The sequence below is a fragment of the Balaenoptera borealis genome, assembly GCF_965194805.1.
Source record: "Balaenoptera borealis genome assembly, chromosome: 9".
NCBI classification, from domain to species: Eukaryota; Metazoa; Chordata; class Mammalia; order Artiodactyla; family Balaenopteridae; genus Balaenoptera; species Balaenoptera borealis.
Window position 1 is genome coordinate 117,473,179 of NC_138873.1, and position 23,425 is coordinate 117,496,603.

Consider the following 23,425-nt stretch of genomic DNA (forward strand, 5'->3'; position numbering starts at 1 on the left):
GTAGGGAGATGCAAGAGGGAGGAGATATGGGGATATATGTATATGTAAAGCTGATTCACTTTGTTATAAAGCAGAAATGTATGGAAATATGTATGGAAATATGTTAATATAAATGTTTCAGACATTACATGAAATTTCTAAAAATCTTTAAAAAATAAATAAATAAATAAATAAATAAAATAAAATAAAATGGCATAGAATAAGTCAGGAAGAGAGGTCTCACCATAAATCAACCCTGATCTAACCTTGATCTTGGACTTCAAGTCTCCAGATACGTAAGAAAATAAATTTCTGTTATATAAGTCGCCCAGTCTGTGGTATTTTGTTATGGCAGCCCAAGCCAACTCATACACCTCCTCTCTTCCTCCTTACTTAACAGCCATAATCAATTATTATAATCATTTCATGGTAATGTCTCACCTTCCTTGCCCCTTTCCAGCTCCATAATCTTGATGAGTAGATACATGATCAACTTAATCCATTTTTCATCTGTTCCCCACATGCAAAGTAAAGACACCAAAGTGAGCATTTGCATTGTGAAGATAATTGTAATCTTGAAAAATCTGAATGAATCTAAATATCCATTAATAGTGGGATGCTCAAAATGTTGGTGCTGGTTCCAGACAGATCAACATGGGAGATGTTGAAAATAATGTTGAATGAAAATGGAAAGATGGAGGATAATACATACAACACTTTACCAAATATTGTTTAAAAACACATATAGGATAAAAATCTTAATGTAAATAGATTGGAAAGATTCTTATAAAAATGTCAGATGGCAGTTGCCTCTGGGGAGATTGGAGGGGAATATTACTGACAGGGTTCATTACAGGAGACTAGCTAAACTGCTAAAGTTTGTTTTATTTAAGTAAAAAGAATGAGAAACAAATATGACAAAATATCTGCAGTAGATATTCTAAGCTTTGGGAATATTTTTATATTTTACATACATTTTCTTTATTTTTAAATTTCTTTAAAATATATAGAAAAAAGAAGGGAAAGGGAAACAAACACATGAAATTGAAAATACATGTTCTATACAGTTTTGGAATATAAATAATCTTCCATACAGTTTTGGAATATAAATCTCATTTATAAATGCTCAGAAGAGAGTCCTTTCAATTTAACTATTTCACAACCTTACACTCTTTAGGGTCATTGTTTCTTAAATAACACAGGCAGGAAAAAATTTGTTTTATGTATTTAAGATGACCAAAAAATAATAGGGCACTAATAACTCCAAGAATGAGAGCTATTCAGAAGGGTAACAGAATTTGCCACCTTAAAATATGCCTCTTTGACATAAAGATTTCTTTTGGCTGATTATTTTTAGAAACAGCAGACACAGAAGAAACTCTGGAAACTGAGTAGAAGTAACCCTTTTGTAAGAGACATCTACATTTATAAGGGAAATCTCCATTTATAAGGGCGTCTCCTTCCCTGTACCAGGAAGAGGGGGATGACTATATCTCTAGAAACTCTTACCAGTGGAAAAGGGAGAGACTTAAATCTGCATAACAACCATACTCTTGTTTATTGTGCTTTGCGTAAAAACTTCTTATAACTTGTTCCCCACCCCCAAAATCTTTTGTCTTTAGCTGGAGATGGTATTCAAGGTGATGGCTTGGGCCATTTCAGGGAATGGACTCAGTTTTCCCCGTTATCTCCCTTGTATACAGGAGATATACGTGTTATTAAATTTTGGTTTGTTTTTCTCCTGTTAATTTATCTTCTGATATAGGGGGTCTCAGCCAAGAACCTAGAAGAGTAGAGGAAAAATTATTTTTCCTCCTCCACAATTCTGTGGATGTGGTTAACATGAAATCTTCTTTGAAGGATTAACATAAAAATTTTGCCTTTATTATTACAATATTATTATCAAATTGAAATGCCTCATTTTTTATTTCTGATACCCTAGGATACCATATAAATTGACTTAGTCTAGGCTTATCTTATAAGAAACTAACCATTTTTCCAGATTTTACTAGCACCAGTTCCCGATTAAAAATCTGTAGCTACTATTTTTAAATGCTGAAAGGGTTAAGGATTAAGTTGTGGTTTTGAACTGCATAGCCTTATTTGTTTTTGAATATTTATGTCAATCCTTAATTGTTGCTAGAAGTTCAAATAATGGATGAAGCCTGAATAGCCTCAATAAATACCCATTTAAGACTTTCCCTGTCTAAACACACTAAGAACACTTATATTATGACTTTGAACAGTAATCTTGGATTTGTTTCCTTAACACTTTTAAGTGTTACTTGCTTTTTTATTTTTTTATAGATTGGAGCCAGATGACAGCTGTCGATGCATAATGTAAGTAACCAAAACACAAAAATAATTAGCTTTATTCACAGCAAAATAGAATAGTTATGGAGCCCTGTCTTGAGAAAATTTGATGACTGAAATCTATACAACCATCACTTGCATATTCTGAGCAGTGAAACTCTGATGAGGAGGGGTAGAATAAGTTCCCGTACTATCTTGTTCTCAACACTGCATGTGAACTTTGTATATTTTATTTACCTGAAAATTAACTAAAAAATATTAGGAAGATATATGATATCATGCTATTGGAGACTATTTGGGGTTTTATCTCACGAAAAATGAAGGCATTTTGTTCTAACGTTTTTCCTATACCTCAGATGTGGTCTACTAATCAAATAATGTCTATACATTAGAAGTACTATTACTAAATAATTGCTAAGTTGCATGTTTTTAAAAAAAAGTTTGAAGGATGAAATTGCTTTCCTGTGTGATCTGTTTATTTCTCATGAGTAATCCCATGCTATTAAGAAGTATTACTATAAATCCAAACATAATTAGCATCTTGCACATGTGTGCTACAATTAACCGATAATACTGGCTCTGAGTACTTGTGATTTCACTAAAAACAAAGTGGAAAACTAACTTTATAGAGTAAATGTGTAAGTGCTGTAGGAAAGCTTTATTAATTCCGAGGTATATTTTTGTCACTGCCGTTGCTGTTTTCTGACCTACTGCTTTCATAAAGTAAATTGAGCATTCCAAAGCGTGCAATGTTACTAGGGAACATTTTAACACATTTTTTTCAGAAGAATTCTTATATCCTTTATTAGACTAACCAATGATAATAAAAATTAAAACTAAATGCTTAGAGCTAGACTTAAATATGACCAGGAAGAAATAGAAAAAGAATCACTCAATCACTCAGTGCCTTTCCGGGAGAATACATATACTTGCTCTACTTGATGTTAGTGGAACCAAATCTCTTTTGATAGTACACATTTCAGATATGCTGTAGAACAAACATGAATGAATGAAATACCCATTCAATCCTCATTAAGTGTGTTCCTCGCAGCTGTAATCCTGAACACCGTACATCCTAAATCAACCCTCAATCCCAGCTGTGCATCTGAATTATGAAATTTTGAGATGATTGACTAGTCAGTCAGACCTGGAGTTTCTTATGTGGGTGCCTCGATTGCACCTCTATTCAGAAAATGACTTTTATCTCTATGTTACTTTATCCATTTGTGATCCCTGAGTGGAAAAAAAATCTCAATGTTTTTACCAAGCCGAAAGCAGAAAACCCAATGTTTTGTTTCAACTTCGGGCAGTGTCAAAAAAAAAAAAAAGTGATCTCAGTAAATCCTCATTCATCGCTCTCATATGGTATTTATGTAATTGAGCACAAGAATAAGCTATCCCATCAGGAAATTATTATGTAATCAAATTAATCCATCTACATAAACAACTTTCTGAGCGCTAGTTTGTACTTTATACCATTCAAGAAGGCATTGAGAAGGAGAAAGGAGCAAACACATTTTCAAAGAAATAATTCTTTTATGGGTCTTGATAACTTTCAATCTAATGAGAATATTTTCAACATCAGCTTTTACCTCTTGGCAATGGTCATGTAAAATAAAAGAATATTGAAAACAACTGCTCTTATATGGTATCTATAAAGCCATCTTTTGAGCTTTAATTTGATCATGTTTACTTTGGAGATCAGCAGGTGAAAACATTTTTATTTTTGCAAACAAATTCACTAAACAATGTACCATGGGGGGAGAAAACATTATATCAGGAAATGCAATCAAAATACATTTCAAGCAGGGTTACTTCTAAAAAGGTTTTACTGCTTTTCCAAGCTCTAGGCTATTGGCTACCTCTTTCCTTATGACATTTGAAGAACTTGTTTTGAGAATACCATTTCATGAGGAAATAATACCTTGGAAGGTACTGAACAAAGTCCACAGCTTTCAACCATTGCAAAACATAGGCTTTATCTGTCCACTTGGGTATATTCTTTACCTCTATTCATCACTTCATTCTTTTCTTCTGGTCCTGCAGGGAGGTTTAACAATGTCCTAGCCAGTATTACAGCTCAAACAAAGCACATTTTTTTGAAAGAATTGCTGCACTCAACTGACTTGTAAATTTCAGTGATTGTGCATCTATAACAAGAGTAAATTAAATAAAAATAAAAGAATAATAGTGTATTTTTGAGGAAATAGTCCAAACTATGAGTATATGAAAAATAGATTTAACTTTTTTAATGGATGAAGACAAAATATTTAGAATTGTTTTTTCAAAATTATTGTCCAAATTGGTTTTGTGTGGGAATTTGTGTTGTTCGCAAACTTATATCTCCACCTATGCAATAGAAATCATTTCTTTACCTATTTTTCAGTGACATTCAAAGAACAAGAGGAAATATACACAAATCATATCATATTTAAAAGAACATAAAATAATGTAAAATGGAGCATGATTTAGGCTTTGCCATAGAATGAGGTATTCATTTAGGTGAATGTTATAATAAATGAACTTTCTTCCTTTTCTTATTTTGATAGAAAGATTTAAAAACTGCACTGCATTCTCTCTACAACAAATGGATTATGGAACACTTTGTATATTTTTAAGTAGCAATGTCATCATTAAAAACATGTTCTTATTGTTTTTACTGTGGTAGAAAGATGTCCAAAAGGGCCATTAAGTTTTTAGGACATTTTGCCATTACAATTCTTAAATCTGCTTTGTATAATTTTTCTGTATTTTCTCTCACATTTATGCAATTAACAATCTTTTCTTACTGCTACATGTGTACCTTGTACCTACCTTTAAAATTCTCTCATCCATTAGCACCTTTGTAATATGCTGCTTCAACTTTTCTGTGAGCTAGAAAAAAAGACAGCTAATTTTGCTAAATATGTGGCCAAATAAAAGGGAATGCATGTTTATTAAAAACAAAAGAGCTGCCTGAACAAAGCAGATGAGATTTAGAGCTTGATGTGCATGCCATTTTTCTTCACCCTTCTGATGTCTCATTTTCTAGTTTGTTTCTTAACAGCATTTCCTATATTTGAAAGTGTTCTATGTATTAAACTCAGTTTCATTCAACAATCACTGAGATCACATTCTTTTTAGCAAAACAATGTTAGTCCCTATGAATGATGGAAATGTGACAAAAGCAATCACACAAAGGGTTTATAATAAGGAGAGAGATAAGTTTTCTTTACATAGGACATTTGTTGAGCTGTTATAATGTGTAATATTCAATACTTCTTCCAGGAGGCTAAAATCTGTAGACAGAAATGACTCTTAACCACAATAGAGAAATATTATAATAAACATATAAAATATTGTTTGTATAAGGAAGAGAGATAAGAGGGAAGATGATCAAGTAGGAATTTAAGATATGCAGTTATTTTAAATTCAAAATGAAAAGTGAGGATTTTTTTTATTCATAGGGATTAATTCCAAAATTCATGGAAACAGTCTAATCAATGTACAATTGAGTGATCTCTCTTTCTAGATGTTGATATCCCATCAGTAAAGACTAGAACTTGGCCACATTTCTTTTACAAGAATAATAAATAAATAAATAAATAAATAAATAAATAAATAAATAAATAAAATAATGTTTGTTTTCTGTTAGGGAAACAGAGTCACTCATGTTCATTATAATCTTTCCATTAACTTAATATCATCTATCATAAATTTCTTTATATTATATTTTATCTTTTTTTATTTTGATTGAACATGTTTCCTTTTATGACTTACACCCTCACTAATTTGGAAGTTTGAAAGTATACCTCCATTTGTCTACTATTTGTCATTCTATCTTTAAAGGAATATTGAACCTATATTTCCATATTGTCATATTAATTTTAAAGAATGAATGCCCCTCCATATTCGGTTGGCTTACCTACTTTCTTATCTCTTGACCACTGAGATGAAAGTTTTATATGGTTTAATTCTCCCAATAGTGTTTAATTATTAAAAACTTTAGAATTTTTGGTCTAAGCTATTGTTTCTTCCCTTTAGTGTTTGTGTACCTAAGTGTGTGTATATGTGTGTCTGTGTGTGATCTTTATATTACCCGTTTTACCAATCCTCAGTTTGACTATCATTATATTCATATAGATTAATCTATCATTATATCAGTGTTACAGCAGTATAGCAGTATTTATTGCTTACTACCATTTGTTATGATCTTCATCTTTCCCTATCTTGAGAATCTGTTCTGATTTAATTTATTTAGAATAGTTTCCTAAAGAATTTCCTCATGTCGGGTACAGAGATGCCATGCATTCTGAATTCTTCTATGTTGAAAAAAATCTTTCTTTAGCCCTTATGTAGGACTACTCTGTCTGTAGAATAATTGGATTGCACTATTTTTATTCATTAAGGTGTATAAGTTTTACTCATTTAGATTCTAGTGTCGTAGATCATAAAACACCAGTCTAATTTTGTAAATAAAATATTCTTTCTGCCTGGAAGTCATGTGTATTATTTATAATTAGGCTCAGCTTCAGGGAACATAATATTGAAGAACAGTAGCTTAAACAGCAGAGGTTCATTTTTTTCCTTCATGTAAAAGAAATCAAGAGAGAAGTCCAGTGATCTCTCTTTCTAGATGTGTATATCCCATCTAGATACACATGACCCATGTACATCTATCATAGATTCATAAACATTTCAGAGGCTGGAGGTCTTTCCTACATCTCTCCAGTATCCCATAGGAAATAGATCTTGCCCTCATGGTCCAGTATAGCTTCTAGTTCTCCAGTTTTCAGATTCCCATTCTAAGAAATAAGTTGAAAAAAAAGAAGAAAATGGCACTTTGTTTCCTTTCATAAAATCAACTTTATTAAGGTATAAATTTCATGAAATAAAATGCAGCTATCTTAAGTTTTCAGTTGATGAATTTTGGCATTTGTATATATTTGTGTAAACACCACCACAATCAAAATTTTGAACATTTCCATCACTTTTAAGGCAAATACTGATCTGATTTTCATCAGTATATAATAGTATTGCTTATTGTTGAATTTCATACAAATGGCTTCATACAGTATATATTACTTTGTATCTGATTTCTTTCTCATGTAATGGTTTTGAGACTTATCATTTTTTCTTCTGTATTGGTAGTTTGTACCTTTTTATTGATGAATAGCATTTTATTTCTAAGTTGCTTCATTTAGAGTTCCCGGTAATGGTTCTTCATCTGGTCTTGTAGTGTACCACCCTATGAATGTGATGTTTAATATTCAGCCAATGACTCAAGGAACTCTTCATGCAGATTTCTAGATTTCTCTTTCTACATATCTCACTCCTTTCCAGAACTATGTCCTTCATATTCCAGATGCCCAACAATCTCTATTTCTTCAACTTGGTGAGGTAGCTGATCTTTGAATTTTCCCTTTCTGCACTAGTATCTAAAAAACACTCCCAGGTAGAAAGCTGGGGCAATTATTGGGCTTACCTCATTTGTTCCCATTCTCTCTGGGATCATAAGTCTATGGTGCCTCTTGACTAATGCCTAAAAGAGGGTGCTTAGTCACTAATTCGGTTTTCTAGTTGTTTATACTGGGAGAGCTAGTCTGTTACCAAGTAGTCCATATTGACTAGAAACTAAGAGAGGGTAGTAAGTAGACATGTAAGTAGACACTCTGGAGGTTCCATTCAACATGTCAGCTTATATTTCATTGGCCAGAACCTAACTCATGGCTACACTTATCTTAAAAAGGAGATTTGGACATACAATAATATAGGTAGTTGACAATATACTCAGCTAAAATATAGAGTTCTTTTACTAAAGAAGTAGGGGACAGTAGAAACTGGAAGGCAACTAGAAGTCACAATTACAGGAAACCTCCAAGATTCTTTTATTATTTTATATTATATACAGCAATATTGTCATGGGAAAAATATAAACCTTTTGGGAAAATGTATAAACGAATCACATAAGAGGAAATAAAAACTGTGATGCACAAATAAAGAAAGCTCAACTACCTAGTAATCAAAGAAATGAAAATTAAAACCACAGCCATAAAAGAGTAAACATTGAAAAGACTGGCAATAAAATGTGAGAAAAGATATGAAACAATGTAAACTCTAATAAACTGCTAGTTGAAGTTAAAATTAGTACTGCCACTTGGAAATGCAATTTTAAAACATCTAGCATAGAAGAAGATATGCATATTTCTAGCCATTCCATTCCTAGGAATTTGTCTTGAAGAAACTTTTTCACAAGAACACAAGGACACCTGTAGGAGGATGTTAATAATGACAACAAAAAAAGAAAACTAAGTGAACAAAAAATAGACAAATAAATTGTGATATAGAATTATATTTCATACAATGAAATACTTCATAGCAGTGAAAATTAATCAAGAGCTTCCATAGAACATAGATTTCTCTGCTAACTCATTAGTACCTGTGACCTCTCAACATGGAGATCAAGCTGTTGGTGTCTCTTGGCTAGTGCTGGATTGCGAAATAGTGGAAACTGGGATAAGAGTTTCTTCTCCAGGGGCCTAAGGGTGATTAGTTTAGGAAGTTGTGTTGAGGCTACTCTACTCTCAGGAAGAAGATATGTAGGTTTTTCTCAGCCAGGTACTATGCTTCTTCTCCAATGCTTCCATCTCTCCTAAAAGCTGGTCTCCACAAGTAACAGGAGTAAGCCCTCAACCATGCTCCAAATAGATTTTCACACAGATCAACTCACTTCCTTTCTACCACCCAACATAGATATAATGGCTCTGAGTCTTTGCCTCAGATTTCACTGGCAGTACAAGACTTTTTTTTTTTTTTAAGTATCTGGTGCTTTTCTAGGTTCTATTTATCAAGGTCTTGATCAAAGACACCCTACTTTAAAGGTCTCGGCTATATGCAGTATAGCTATATGTGATATATGATGCCATATACTTAAGGCTCTAACAATTAACCATAATTGGATGAGCAGCAGAGACAGGGTACCAGGCTCTTGTTGAGGTTGCCACCTTCCCACAGTTTACAAATGTATAACTCTTATTTTGCTTTCCAACCTATAGACCATAACAAAACCAAATCATTAAAGTATCCTAAGACATAAGGGATAGCATTTAGATTCTTACCAAATATTAGGAGGAATTGTTATTTTAAAAGTATTGATTGTATTAAAGATCCAGACTCTCCTAAGCATCTGTTATACTGATGACACATCCACACTTTTTTTCTGTGTATTCTCAGCCATGCCCATTGCCAAGTGACATTGAAGTCCCTCTTTGCCCAAGCACTTTTTTTTATGGCCGTGCCATGTGGCTTGCGGGATCTTAGGTCCCCCCAGGTCCCCCGCCAAGGATCAAACCCCGGCCCCCAGCAGTGGAAGCGTGGCATCCTAACCACTTGGACTGCCAAGGAATTCCCTGCTCAAGCACTTTCAAGCATCTTCAATGATCACCTAATGATTGCAGCTTCCTCAATTTCATCCTTCCTGTTAATAACTGGAAAGATTTGGTTTCAAAGTCAATAATAGACACCTATTTTCACCAAGAGTAATGTATTTCACTCAAATCACTACATTCCTTTCATGCCCAATATATATTTTCCTAAACAAAATAAATCAAAACGAAATAAAACAAAATCTCTGAAAGTACGAATAATCTTCTAATACGATTCAAAACGTATACAGCAAGACTTTATGCTACCTACCTGTTGAAAATTACCAAGAGACAACAAGTGAAAAATAATCTGTTTTGTCCATTAATGAACAGGACTGGAGTTGTTAAAAAAATAAGTCGAAACATTTTTTGAAAAGGGATATCTATTGGCATTAGCTAACCTGAATCTACGCTTGAAATTTCAAGTCAAGCAAGTGAAAATAATAATCCAGATGAATTGGCAATAAAAATTAGGCAAGTTGTCTGTTTTTCACATTGACAGCTCCCAATATTTCAAATTTTCTAAACAGCTTATATTATTACAAATGTGTTAAAAAGCTAAAAAAAAAAAAAAAAAAAACCACAAAAAATTATGCCACGTATGTGGAAAAAATAGATTTCTGAAGAAATGGATTTTGTTCACCATACCTGGAGCAATACTTGAGTCCAATAAGCCTGGAATACTCCATTCTGAGCTTCTTCTATTTCTGTTTCTTTTTAGAGATCTCTGAAGAGTTAGTTTTTAGATTTTCCCATTTTTAACATGTAATTATTATAAGATAGCAAAATATATCGATATGGAAGCATTCATTAATGCAATGGTTTCCAGACTTTGCTTCACATTAGTATCAACTGCAGAGATTTAAAAAATCCCATGCCCATGCTACATCTCGAACTGATTAGAACAGAATATGTGGGAGGCAATACAGGTATCAGTAGTTTCTGAAGAGTCCCCACGTGATTCCAATATGCAGTAAGGTTTGGGGATCATTGCCTTAATGTCTCTATCATGTAATAGTTCAAATAAATGGCATTTTAATTTATTTTAGGTACACATTTTTATTCCAGCTTAATGTTTCAAGAAATTCTGAATGAATTGTTCTGAGGCAGAGCTCGGATACCAGTATTACTTCACAGTTCCTCAACTTAGTCTAATTTTCAAAGCTGGGTTTGAGAACCTCTGCCCAAACTGCTAACAAGGTGCTCCCTAATACCTTCCAAACCGACTTGAATGACCAGATGCAACTATATGATCAGATACAACTTATTTGTCATTTGTAGTAGCATTTTCATATAACTATACACTAAATTATTTTCAAATATGTGTTTCCTCAGGAATGTGTCTTGCAATCATATTAATATTATGAAAGTACTTAGATGATTATATCTTCAGTGTTTGAACAAATATGAACTTAAAATCAATACAAGGGAAATGATCATAAATTAAAAATGAAGTTAAGATTCCATTAAAAGATGAAGAGAAATTCTCTGTATGCTGCTTAATATATCTTCACTAATTCCACTGTCCCTTACTGCTTGGTAGAATTGAAAAGTTAATATCTAAATGGTAAAAAAAAAAAAAAAAAAAAAGAAGTATGGTCTGTTCATCTCCAGTGAGCACTGAATTTGATAGACATGAGCTTCAAGTTAGTTAAAGCACTGAGATTTCAGCTCATAACTAAAAATTCCTCTAGAATTATGGCCTTAAAATAGCATTGATGATGAATGTTCCCTTTTTCATAATGAAATGACATCTCTATTTCACATCTAGAAATATCTGACTTTATTTCAGACATATTTCCAATCAATTAAAAAGCCACATGAATAATTACAGATAGGTAATTTGAAATCCTAGGTTTTGCAAGAAAAGAGACAGAAGTTCAAAAGATAGGATTAATCTGTGAATACAATATTAGTTAGCAGCAAAGCTGGGTCTGAGACCCTGATTTTTCTGACTCCTCACATGACAAGTATTCTCATAGGCCACATAGTGGAATACTAAATATGGCATAGCTGATGGAAAATGGTGCCTTCCAAATTATACATAGTATCTTTATAATGAAAATAGCCCTGAAAATGTATCTGAAAGAACCAGAAGTAAACAACAAATCACCAAATAATGACTTTATACTTTAGTGCCAAAAAATAAGAACTTTACATTCTTCGAGAGACACTAGGGTGTGTATTCTATTGTCATTGTGCTTCTGAGCACCCAAATCACAGAGCAGGGCATCCCCTTCAGGGCAGGGGTAATTTGCAACCAAGCATACCTGGTCAACCAAAGCCATGTTAGCTTTTGTTCTGGTTAGCTGTGGCATCCTGGGGACTAGTTACGAATCCAGGGTGACTGGTTAGTGCTCTTGCCTTATCACTTATTAAATGTTTTGTATCTCACTCCTGCTGACAAAGCTATTAAAAAGCACACAAAGACAAAAATGCTCTATGAAGCATTACTACATTAAATAAGACAAAAACAATAAAGACAAAAGGTTGACCCCACTGAAATTTTATCATTGAGTTAGAAGAATTTGTAGACCTTGTTGAAACAAATATGTGGTAGTAGTTAAAGATTAAAGAGGTAACATGTGTGAAATATTTTAAGGGGAAAGAAAATTACATGCTGATTGCATGATTTTTATGACAGGATTAAATAGTAATCCCATTTGAATACGCACAATGCTAGAATGCATCCAAGCTTATGCATGTCAACGTACATTCTTAATGGTTTCTGAAGATTCATAAAACATAATGAACTGCTTTGACCCTGAGAAATTACACTTGTAAATGAACTACATAATGGAACATTCATGTGCTTAGAATGCGTTCTGTTTTATTACAAAGCTAGCTCACTCTGTACATGATTTAGAAATTTATTCGACTTTACTGCCCTAAATATCTGATTGATTATTTAATAGATGGTTGATAAAACATTTATAAGGTCAACAGAATTTAAAATAATAATTTAGTATTGCTAAACCAGGCTCAAAGCTAACCAGGAATAATTAATCGAGTCCTCTAACTTATTTCTGTAATACTATAATATCACATGGTATAATATACTTATGCTGATATTAGCGTGGCACTTAGAATCGCGTGAGATACCAACAGTAGGACAAATATTTGCAAATGTTAGAGACTAAAGAAGCATCATTGTAACCCAATTGATAAGAAATTTTGAACTGTAGGGGTCTTATTTGTTTCACAACTTAAATTTTTACCATGTATCCTTTTATTTGGAAGTCAATCAATCAGTGTCTTATGAGCACTAAGTAAAACCAGACAAAAAGTGTTGCTGTTCAATACTCAATGGACTTTAGAGTAGCATGTGGTATATGTGCATCCCCTGAAACGCATCTTCATTCTAATAGTCTGGTGTGTTAAGTGCCTCCAGGCATCTGGTCTTTGATTCACTGTTCATTCAGTGGCTCCTTCTTTATTTGAGAAGTTCAATTTGTTCAGTTCAACCCAAATGAAAATGAAATGATACCCATGGTAAGAATGCTGTTCATAAATACAGAGCTGAGGATGATGAGTGGAAAGATTAAACATGGATTGTCTCCACGTTCCAATGGGAATTGTAAATACTTGCTGGAACTACTCACAGTGTTGGATTTTCCAGAAGCAGAAGTGGAATGTTTCAGCCAATTTGGGATTTTACCTGCTAACCAATCCAGCAAGATATTAGGGATGGGATGATGTGATAGTGACAAATCATGTTTAAAATAAAACAATATGTTCCCGTTAGATTTTACTTCTAGTGAGTCCTTCTTTCAGATGAAAATGTGTCATTTTTAAAATCAGAAAACTCAGACTGAACTATCTTGATGGCAAGCTAGAAAATGAACCCTTGTTGCCAACCTGAAATACAAGAAGTCAAAAACTCAAAATTTCTCCAAGTGATGTGTTTCCCAAATTCTCAAACATACCTCACACTTCAAGATCCATGGTAGCATTTCAAGCAGGATCAAGGTAGAATTTTAACTGGAAGAGAAAAGGGGAGGGATTACACCCTTCATAGAAGAAATAACATAAACAAAAGCTCGAAGACAGCAATGTGGAAAGTGCCTTTGGAAAATGGAGCGCAATTCAGTGTGTACAAAGAGTAGGGTTCATGTTGTATTGGAAATAAAAATGGGAAAGAAGTTTTTGTACTGATAGTCAAAGCCTCACATGTAAGGCTAAGGAATTTTGAGTTTATGTTGTGGGAGATATGAATCACTTTTTTTGAATTGAGTGAGGAAAGAGCTTGAACCAAGTCGGGCTCTCTAAAGGATCCCATTAGCTTGAACATGCATGAAAGATCAAAGGAGAAATCTTATATTTTAGTGTTGTCAAAACTTTGGTAAAGTTTTCAAGTACTAAATAACAATGTAGCAAGAGCATTATCCCCAAATGGGAGGACATGGCCCATCTTGACTCAGTCTTTCACATTTAGAATCACTAGGTATAAGGGGGCTTTGGAAAAGAGTGATGAAATAAAAAAGCTAGATCATTACTAGAAAATATTTTTGGTTTCCAGCTTAGTGTCAATGTAAGGTTAATCCTAATACTGACCACAATTGTGCCTTTTCAGACATGTGATTCCAACAGCAGACCTAATTGATGACTTCCTAAAGCAACTTGATATATAAAATCAACAATATACAGAAACACTTCTAAATATGTTCTCTTCCTTTTCTTGTACAGGAAAGTGTCATTTCTGGCAGAGACAGAATAAAGAAAAAAACTCGCCAACATCGTTAACCTTTGAAAATTGTGAGTGAATGGTTTACATTTAAAAAGCAAAACAAATAAACAAACTTCACTTTCATACAATTTTGCAACCAAATACCTTTCTTATTTAAAGAACTTTAAAAATGTTTCTAAAGAAGAATGGAAATATTAATAGTGTCTAATAGATATAGGCTTAAGTTTTAGGAGTAGGCACTAGTCTTGTGACTTTTAATTGTCTGTGACATGCAAATGTGGTGATGTTGGCTTTATTTCAAATAAACCAAGCACTCAAGAGAAGTGAAGTCTCAGCAGTTAATGGCCCCTCTGAGGTCACCACTTTCATTAACAAAAGTTGTTTTCTTGCTCAAAAATGAGTTAATACAGTACCTTCCCAACAATGTGTTGAAAGGATCAAATACATTATTTAATATGAAAGTAATATTTCAACGGATATATTCTTTGATTATAATTAATAATATTCAATAAGAATATTTTAAAAGGAAATATAATTATTACTCATATTAATAATAGACATAATATATATGTATACATAAACACCATCATGTATTGAGTGTCTGTCTTATGTCAATATGAGCTAAGAAAATATATATTATCATTTGTGATCCTCAAATTAATATTATCAGTTTGGTCTTATTATCCCCTCCTATTTTACAAGTAAAGACCAAGAGGTTCACAGAGTGTAAATAGCAATAGCTTACTCAGTTGGAGTGTCTGGCTTCAATTTAATCTCACTGTTTCATTCTGCTAGGTGTAGTAAAGGTCTCTTCTTATAGGTAGCCTGCAAAGAAGGCATAATGCCTCTGCTCTCATTTTTAATTTAATAGAAATATGAGGGAAACAATTATGTACATTTTAAGGATAATAGCTTACCAAATGTGGGAAAAAGAGCTTCTAGCCTTAGCGTTAAGATATCCACAGTTCCAGCCAGGTTGTAGCGATGGGTTTCCTTAAAAAGATGGAACTTCTCAGGATTGTATTGCTCTCCTGATTTAGATCAGGGTCTGTGGTCCTATATGCAATCATATAAGGAAGGCATTGGAAAAGCAAAATTTAGTTACAAATATGTTAACAGTAAATTTAGTAGAGGTGAAATGTGTCACATCAGCCAAAACCTGGATTACTCCTCTCTTCCTAAATCTGTATTTCACTGCTCAAACACATATACTTTTCATTATGACACTCAGGGCTCTTCACAATTTGAATTCAATTGTCTTTATAGTCTCACTTTTTTCCCATATTTCACCAGCCCTCCTAAGTTAACATCACCATTCCCCCAATTCTGGAACAGCTTATACATTTTTCAATCAATTTTCTTTCCTTTTGCTACTCCCTCAGCCAGAAGGTTTATTTTTATCCAATTCTGCTTTAAGATATGTCTTATTTTTCAAGGCCTAACTCAAAAGCTAGCTTCCTTCTACTCTATGAAAAACAATGCCAAGAGAATGAGAAGACAGGCCATGGACTGCAAGAAAATATTTGCAAAAGACGCACTTGATGAAGGACTGTTACCCAAAATATACAAAAATAACTCTCTTATAACAGTAGAAAAATAACCCACTAAAAATGGGCCATAGACCTTAAAGTCACCTCACCAACAAAAACATACAGATGACAAATAAACATGTGAAAATATGCCCCACATTGTTCATCATCAGGAAAATGCAATTAAAACAAAAATGAGATACCACTACACACTAATTAGAATGGCCAAAATGAGAACACTGACAATGCCAAGTGCTGGTGAGGTGTGGAGCAACATGATTTCTCATTCACTGCTGGTAGGAGTGCAAAATGGTACAGCCACTTTGACACACTGGCAGTTTCCTACAAAATTAAACACACTCCTCCCAGATCCTCCAGCAATGACATTCCTTGATATTTACCCAAAGAGGATGAAAACATATGTACACACACAGAAACACACACGGATGTTAATAGCAGCTTTATTCATAATTGACAAAACTTGGAAGCAACTAAAATATCCTTCATTTGGTGAATGAATCAACTGTGGAACATACAGACAATAGAACATTATTAAGTGCTAAAAAGACATGACCTATCAAACCATGATAAGACATGGAGGGAAATTGAAGGCATATTACTAAGTAAAAGAAGCTAATCAGAAAAGACCACATACTGTATGATTCCAACTATATGGCATTCTGGTAAAGGAAAAAACTATGGAGACAGTAAAGGGATCACTGGTTGCCAGGAGTCGGAAGGGATGAAGAGGTGAAGTGCAAAGAATTTTTAGGGCCTTGAAAATACTCTATATTTGAAACTATAATGATGGATACATGTCATTATACATTTGTCTAAACCCACAGAACGAACAACATCAAGAATGAATGACAGTGTAAACTATGGACTTTGGATTATTATGATGTGTCAGTGTAGGTTCATCAATTGTAATAAGTGTACCATCCTGGTGGGGATTTTGATAATGCGGGAGGCTGTGCATGTGTGGTAGCAGGAAGTATAAGGGAAATCTCTATATGGTCTCGATTTTGTCGTGAACCTAAAACTGTTCTAAAAAGTAAAGTCTTAAAGAAAAAAATAAAAGGTAGCTCTCTCTTATCTTATTAATATATATATATATATATATATATATAATTTGTGCCTCTCTACTTCTTGTATCATTTTGCTTTCTAAAAATAATTAGTAATTTGCAAACTGTATTTCTCTTCCCTGAATGCCTAGTAAAGTAACGTTCTACTGCTCAGGCTGTCATGTTTGTTGTACATGACCAAGTGTTTTCCAGAACAAAATGATGATCTGGCTCTTGTCAGTCAGATCAAGCCATACCTATAGTTTGGGGGTAGCATATTTTAATACAAAAATTGGCATGCAGATCTTTTCCAGACGCAGGTACCTTGAGGATCCAGTGACTCAAAAAAGTACCATTTGAAATGTGTTGAAAGAAATTGAAAATTGTTAGGCTGGAAGAAATGATAAAGACGGAATGATTTGGCTTGTTCCATTTAATTTGCGGAGTGCTGAGAAATAGACAATGAATCACAATTACATGGAGGCAAAGATAAAGATGGATATTCTAAAATAGAGGATTTCCAAAAATGGAAGGCTTATGCTGTAGAGTTTTACAGCCACAGGTGGTTTTAGCTCATGCTGAAATATTGTAGAGGGAATATCTATCTTTAGCAGACATTTTGGAGGAAATAGATAAGGGGGGAATAATAGAGATTTTTTCAAAGAATTTTTAGGAAGATGTTGCATTACAGTCTACATTGCAAACTTTCAAAGTCATTCTTTCCTCAGATGCTCAAGCCTGTATTTCACAGTTTGAAACATTATCAACACTAATATCTGAAACCTTAGAGTCTTGACTTGACACCTACCTTCTTAGTCATGAAGTTCACTTTAAAAATCTTTCTATGATTCATTGTATACACCAAGAATTGTTATTTTTATCAATTTGTACCAGCCAATAATATATACCTATTTACTCATGATCATGCATTTAAATAAAGTATCCATGAACTTCAGGCTGAACATAAGGAAACTTTAGAGAGGCAGCAAGAGGGACAAAGGAGAGAAAAACATTTATTCTGCCCTCCCCACACAGTAAATAAAGTTGGCAATATTCCAGGCTTAGATAATTTCATTAGTTAAATAACAAGTAGTGGCAATTGTTTATTATTATTTCTTTTTAAGCTTTTGCAGGCTACTAAAATGGCTGACAATTGAAAGTAAATTCAGTTAGTTTAAATCAAAAAATTAAGATTTCAACATATTCTATTTGTAATTACTGATACTTTCTAACTTTGGCATATATTTATTTTAATTATTATGGTGGAGCTCTTATAATCCTTTTGCAAACTTTTTTTAAAAGGTAAGGATGGAGGAGGAAAAGAAGAAACATATACTAGAGGCAACATCTTTTCCTTACTCATATCTCTGGAGGAAAATGTTTTAAAAGTTGAGACCTTAGGAGAATATTTCTTAAAACTGTATATATCAGGGAGAAAAAAGCTGCTAGAGAGATGTTCAAAGTCTGTGTACAGCTGTATTTCATCTGATCCTGCAGGCCTGAGTCCCGTTCAAAAGGTTAATTCAAGTAACATCTCCCATCCCTCTTTCCTTCCTGACACCACCTCTGTGCCTCTTTCTTTACAAGCACACTTCTTCTGCTAGATCCCACTCCAAGCAATCCCCCAGCAAGACTGGTGAATTGTCTTCTGGAAGCGACTGGTCCTGCCTGCAGACATGGGCCCTCGGCCGTGCTCCAACCTTCCTGGCCGTGCCGGCGCAATCCCGGCGCAGGGATTCTATAAGGCAACTGTTGAAGAAAGAAAAGACTAACAAGACTATTGAGTCCGTTTTTTTGCTGAAAGGGAAAGATCCACATCTGGCCAAAAAGAAATTCAAAACATGAAACTCTAAAAAGGGAACCCTCTTGCATCGTTGGTGGGAATGTAAATTGTTACAGGCACTATGGAGAACAGTATGGAGGTTCCTTAAGAAACTAAAAATAGAACTACCATATGACCCAGCAATCCCACTACTGGGCATATACCCAGAGAAAACCATAATTCAAAAAGACATATGCACCCCAATATTCATTGCAGCACTATTTACAATAGCCAGGTCATGGAAGCAACCTAAATGCCCATCGACAGATGAATGGATAAAGAAGTTGTGGTACATATATACAATGAACTATGACTCAGCCATAAAAAGGAATGAAATTGGGTCATTTGTTGAGACGTGGATGCATCTAGAGACTGTCATACAGAGTGAAGTAAGTCAGAAAGAGAAAAACAAATATCATATATTAATGCATATATGTGGAACCTAGAAAAATGGGACAGATGAACCGGTTTGCAGGGCAGAAATTGAGACAGAGATGTAGAGAAAAAACGTATGGACACCACGGGGGGAAAGTGGCGGGGGGGGTGGAGGGGGGATGTGATGAATTGGGAGATTGGGATTGACATGCAGACACTGATGTGTATAAAATGGATGACTAATAAGAACCTGCTGTATAAAAAAATAAATAAAATAAAATTCAAAAATTCAAAAAAAATAGAAACTGACAAGGGAAACAAGATAAAAAAAAAAGAGCTATTATTCAAGAAAATGTTATTATATATAATCTCCTAAGTGTTTGCTCTCCAGATGTGTTTAAAGAATTTAATAAAAGATTTATTAAAGGTTTATAAAATTGAGTTTGACAAACATTTTTTAATTAATGTTTTTCTTTTGTTTGTTTTTTTGGTACTCGACATAGGTAATTTCAATTTAAACTAGGAAAAATGTCAATCTCTGATGTTTTCTTGGGCCTAAATTCCATCTCAATACAAATAGAGAAAAACACACATAGTAAGTTCTTAAAAATGATAGCTGTGCTGATGATTAGCTCCCATGATATGTGAGAATATTTATAAATATAGCTAAATTATCATATCATGAATCTTTAAAAATTTCCTTATTAAAATTTTTGGCAACGTATTTAAAACGTTTAATACCATTAAGCAAATAGCTTTGATGTAGAATGTAAAGATACTAATTTAATTTATACACTTGGTATATGTAAACTACATTATTATAGATTAGATGACTAAATCATCTATATAACATGAAGCTTAATTTTTTAAAAAAATGGATTGAAATACATCATATGTAGAATTCTAGGTAAGTAACGTAACTCCTTATGACCCAGTCCCCACTTGCTTTGTAAAAAAAAAAAAAATTAATTAATCAAATTATTTTAAAAGTGCCTTTTGAGAATTCTGAAACTAATTTTTATTGAGCTTTTATGTTATATCAAACCCTTTACTATGTAATTTAATACCCCTGAATCAGTTTATAATCAATACTTAAAGAAAATTCAGTTACACTAAAAAAAATACCTTGTCTGTATCTGTGCACACAGAAGGAACCAGAGCACTCAACATTTTGTTTGACCCCCTCCTGGAAATTCTTGCCATCATATCTTCCCTCTCTAGTTTCTGAATCCTTGGAGAAATCTAAGATGGCAGAAGAATTATGAGGGGAAAAATGAGGCTAGTTGTTGCAGGGAAAGGAGTGAAGGTTTTCAAATGTTAAGGATAATAGCCTATGTTTTTCTTGTACTTTTTCCTCTACAAATTTCCTCTTATAGTTCAGATTCGAAGAATGGAGGAACTTTTCCAATTTCCTTTCCTTTTTCCTCCCCCTCATCACGTCTTGGTCTTCACATACTCATATTCTTTTTACTATTTTGTGTTGTTTACAGTTCAAAGAAGACAAATTACTTTGGGTAAGAATCACAGGTAAACTCTGATGCTTACTAAAATCTAAATGAAAACCACATCTCAAGTGCCTTATTAATCATCTGAAGTTAGTAAATTTTGGACAAGTGATAATCACTGTTTTAATAACATAAGATCTGTGAGTGTGTGTGTGTGTAAATACAATCTGTTAAATGAGAAACAGAAGCATCTGATGGTATCTTGTAATTATTCACAAGATAGGTAAAAGCAATGCTTTACCAAGGAGGTTTATAATATAAAGAAAAGTAATGTATATTAAGATGTCACTGTCTACTCAGATCAGTAGCAGTTGGTGGTTATTCTAAGCCTAAAGCAACAAGTGTTTAATCTGCCCTGTCCATTCACACCCTAATAATGCATGGTGGAATTAGGCATTTATGTAATTTCTGGACTGCCGCATTAAGTTATGTGCTTTCAAAATCAATTTGTATTAGAGCTCATTTACCAGGAACCTTAGGGGACTGAAAGTAATTGCTCTATTTCGAAGGTGATATGCAGTTTTAGGTCTTCCATTCCTACTGCATTGGGATCAGGGTTGTACCAACCTGTTATAATTTAAAGCCATTATTGAAATCTTCATAGCATGAGATAATTTCTTTTGCATCTTTGAAAGCCTTGATATAAAGCAGCTTATGTCCAAGGATTTTCTCACAATGACATTATAGTTCACATAATATATAGCCCAAAAAGTAGTAGGTTCCGTTGTTACTGAACACTTATTAAGCAGCTAAAATGGCCAGTCTCTGGTGTGTGTATTCGATATGAAGACAGCTGAGCAGGACTATCAAATTACATTTTCAGTTTTCTAGTTTAAACTCCTATACTTTCCAACCATTATAAATTGCTCTAAGAATTAACAGTCTGGTGTTTAAAATGTCCCATAATCTTCTGAGTAAAGGCTTTAAATTATAAAGCATGGAATCAAAAGCATAGATAGAATTCGTAATTCAAGTAAATCTACTTTAAGAAAGTACTTTTTTAAGTATAAGCATTAATTAATAGATTTTATAATAGATTAGGACCAAGGTTCACTAACACATTTTTGGAAACAAAATTTGGGGCCATCAGAGTAATTCAGAACAAGAACAACTACTACTACTTAGTGTAGTAGTAGTACTAGTACTATCTGTAGTAGTATACTACAAATAGTCAAATATTTGACTATTTTAAACGTAAAATTAGAAATATCATTGAATTTGTTAAAATTACCAGATTACAAAAATTATAGACAGGAAGGAAAAAACTAATTATTGAGCAACTATTGTTTCTAGGAGTTAAATTCTGTTTAATTATACACTTAAATATGCATATTTTAATTATATATTAAATATGCATAGGTATATATTTGATCTCGTGAAATCCACTAATTGCCTAATTTACTATTATCCTAATTTTTTAAATGTTTTTGTTTGTGCCTTTGAATTTTTGTACATCGTAGAGAGTAGTTTTATATTTAATAAAATGTAAAAAATATTTAATTCTAAAGGTATTTAAATGTATCTTTTTCTATTTATATCCTGATTACTATTAGACCAAATTATGAAACTAAGTGCTCTTACTTACCATCTTCTCGGAGTCTTCTGTACTAGATAAGTATCAAATCCTAAGCAAAAAACCAACTTCCATCCCCCAAGGACATTGCTTCTTTTGAAAAAAGCAAAGAGATCAAAGAAAAAGTTGGAAGTGAAAGGTCAGATCTTATAGGCTCAGACAGTTTCTCTCACACTGGGACAAATTTTATCCTTCTTTGTCATGCACTGCACATCACTAAATAAAATTGAAGAAACACCACTTAGATGAAATGTTTGAGTCAATATTATGCTCCTTGGGAGTTAATAAGAGTTTACAACCTACTTCTAAGCCCCAGATGTGGAACATAAGGTTGAGTTTCTTGCTGAAATACAGGATGAATAAAATATTGGAAGAGAGGGGGCACAATTTATTGATATAATGTTAGACCTCATTATAGATGTCAGTCAGAATTTTTCTATTTTTTTTAGTTTATTTTTATATTCTATAGTCAAAATTTTTATAAGACAGCAGAAAGTAATAGCCATCCTTTCAGGCAGTTGAAAAAAGCAGTTTTGTTAGTGTGGGATAAAATATAGGGAAAAAGCATGTTGTGATGCCACCCCCAAATGCTGGTTATTATGGCTAAATTGCAGTGACTAAGCACTTCTTTTATTAAAATTTCATTTCTAGGAGCTTTCCTTATAACTATCAGGGAAGTATTTTAGTTGTGTGTTGACACACTGACATGAATTTGGTATTATATATAGCTTGACTCAACCAAGGAATCCATGAAATGACGCTCTATTTAGAGGATACAATTTAAAGTTCAGGTTAATCATATATTCATATTTACTAAGCATGAAATATATGCTACCTCTTTGATACGTGCTTTCTGAGTAGGCAGAGCATAGCACGCATATTAAGTTATATGAGACCAAACAGGCTGGCTTTATGCCCTCAGGGGGTGAAAGTCATTGGGCTGTTGAGATGGACCACAGCTCTTTGCCCTTCATCTGCTCTTTATTTAGGTCAGCAGCGCAGAATCTGTGGAGAATCAATGCACTCAGTGAGATAGGAATGGTGCAAAGTATTGGCAGAGTCAGTATCAGGGTTAGGTTTCTCTTAAAGCCTTTGATTCAGTTGACAGCGCATCCTGTGAAGTTGACCTTTGTGTTTCCTTCAGAGCTTGCTGAAGTTGGCTTTCCTCATGAA

The 23,425-nt window shown here is 33.5% G+C and overlaps 1 long non-coding RNA gene across 7 annotated transcripts in view; it reads left to right on the top strand.

The window, feature by feature from the left end:
• Positions 1-23,425, top strand: part of LOC309634712 — a 125,553-nt gene that overhangs the window by 52,240 nt on the left and 49,888 nt on the right. For 2 of the 7 annotated variants that reach the window (XR_014248315.1, XR_014248322.1), the window contains 2 exons: positions 2,287-2,319; positions 14,382-14,450. This is a non-coding gene — a long non-coding RNA (uncharacterized lncRNA). Of the gene's footprint in view, positions 1-1,336; positions 5,876-14,381; positions 14,451-23,425 lie in introns of those variants that run through there. The other 5 variants (XR_014248317.1, XR_014248321.1, XR_014248319.1 and 2 more) reach the window with 4 other exon arrangements.